General features: G+C 40.7%; 1 long non-coding RNA gene across 1 annotated transcript in view; it reads right to left on the reverse strand.

Moving 5' to 3' along the window:
- LOC138013551 (uncharacterized) overlaps positions 1-2,500 on the reverse strand; it is a 23,214-nt gene that overhangs the window by 6,290 nt on the left and 14,424 nt on the right. The gene's annotated exons all lie outside the window — the stretch shown is intronic.

Consider the following 2,500-nt stretch of genomic DNA (forward strand, 5'->3'; position numbering starts at 1 on the left):
CAGGGTTACTTGAACAGGACTTGAGCCCACGACCTCTGCGATACCTGTACAGTGCTCTTCCAATTGAGCAATCCAGATCCCTGGGAGCAGGCAGTTTCGAAATTGACGAGTTCCCGTAGAACCGCTGAGTTCGTAGTACTAGAGCCCGTAGAGGAATGAGAAATGAGGACACTTGCTTATCTTGCCCATAAGTGAGTACGACGTCCCTTCGTCACTGCTTGCGCGGTAGTAACATTTAATTTGAGAAAGTAATGAAATTAATTCAACGAAAATAAGTGGACAAATACAATTCATTCAGTTGGAAGTTCACCTCGCTGCACGACAATTCATTATTGTTTTCATAAGTTAGAAACCTGAATGTCCATTCAAACAGCAACGGATTCCGTTTTGAAGGCTGGGAGAGATAATCATAGCCGTTAGCAATGACTAGGTTATTTTCGATGTTGCCAATATCCCCACGCCTTTTACCATGCAGCCACAGTATAGCCACAGACCGACCAACACAAGGGAAACAAGTCTACCTCTCTTTGTGAACATTGTAGTGGTTTTTTTAAAGTCCTCCAGAGTTTGCAGTAGATGTGCAGAATAATAATAATAATAATAATAATAATAATAATAATAATAATAATAATGAACGCGTAATTTAGATGTCAAGAATCAAATAACTAATATCAAATCATAGGATAATTTCTAAGGAGAGGGGGAAAACCAGATTACCCAGAGAAAAAACCTCTCGGTGCAGAGCAGAGAACCAAAAAGGCTCAACCCACATATGACGCCGAGTCTGGGAATCGAAGCCGGGCCACATTGGTGGGAGGAGAGTGCACCTCACACCACTGTGCCATCCCGCTCCATAGAGCAGTAATGACTTTCACTCCTTACCCAAGAAGATACGAACGTGAGCATGGGCCCCAAGTGTTGGTAAAATTGGAATTTGAATATGAAACCTCGAGCTCAATCATAGAGGACTTGAGGCAAACCAGGCAGCAGCTTGACAATAAACGAACTTTGAATTCCCTCTAATACCTTAACAGTGTTAATATGAATTCAGTTTGGGGGCACTGAAAACAAACACTGCTATGCGGAAGAAAGGAAGAACTCGAAATCAGATTTCAGACGACATTCTCACAGCTGAAGTTTCCGTTAAAGACTTGAAGACAGGGTTTAGGGCAATTAACAAGAGAACAGCAGGAAAAAAAAATTGTGCCCAGATAGGTGCGGACAGAAAGCATGCAAAAACGGAAAATTGTGGTCACGTGGAAAGATAACCCTCTACGCAAACAATTGCCGCATCACAAAGTAGACAGGTTAAATTTACCTTTTTCGATGTTGAGATGTAACCCCTGATCACGAGATAAATTGAAACCCAGCACCTTCACCAAGGCATCTATCGTGACAGAGAGAGAAACTTCACCTTTACTCGGTGGACAAAACCCCACAGATCAATCAGAACCGAGGGAAACGATAAAGAAAGTCAAGCATTATTTGCGAGAAAGCAAACTAGATTTGAAAAATAACACCGAAGGAATTGTTTAAGCGCAGTGCAGGCATCCTGTTTCCGTGGTGATAAAACAAAAATAGCAAAGAAAACGTTGGCGGAAGCATGCAATTATTAAAAGTGTCTATCTTCGCGGCTAAAAATAACCATTTTCTAATTTATCTCCACAGTCAACAACAATGGCTCATCTTGCAGAAGGTTCCGATTGGATCAACACTCAGTGTTTTTGTAAAAAGTGAAGAGAAATTGCTGCGTTGTATCTACAAATGCTTGGACTTTGTAGAATTCTATGATAAGGAAGACATCCATAAGCCTTATCACACCCCTTGCTTGTAATAAGAACTGTGTCAAATGTTAAAAGAAATCACTCACATACTCATTCAGTGTCAGTTGGGAAAGAGTCATCCTTGGTGTTGTAATTGGACGAGGACATTTATCTTTTCTCTCATTGATTGTGAACTACATAAAAGACAGCGTGACCAAAGGGAGTAACTGTAGAATACCCGGCAACAGCAAGGTCAATATTCCCAAACAAACCCAACGCTTTACAGCCGGGATCAACCTAGCCTGCATGACAGGCGCTTTATGAGCCAAGCGGGGCGAGCGCGATAGGATCAACCAGATCAAGTCAATCGCATGCAAAAAAGCCTAACACGGCTAACCCTTATCCCAATTTCGGTTTGCATGAATTTGAGTGCTGTGAGCATTACTGTTCTATACTAAAAGTTTAGCCCAAGGACACGAAACTGCTGCAGATATTTTTGCTTTTTGAACGAATCGAGAATTTCAAGATTACAAAGTAAAAAATAAGGCAATTTAAAGCGAAGCGGGTAATTTCATTGCCCAACTTCAAAATACTGACCTTCTGTTTGCCTGTCCACTGAAAGACGAACTGTGAAAGTGCATTTGAAATTGATCATTAACAATTGAAAACAGCGTTCTAGATTATGTTAAAAGAATATGTTAGATAAATTTAAAAAATGTATCTGATTAAAACGGTAG

This window comes from Montipora capricornis, chromosome 8 (assembly GCF_036669925.1).
Source record: "Montipora capricornis isolate CH-2021 chromosome 8, ASM3666992v2, whole genome shotgun sequence".
NCBI lineage: Eukaryota > Metazoa > Cnidaria > Anthozoa > Scleractinia > Acroporidae > Montipora > Montipora capricornis.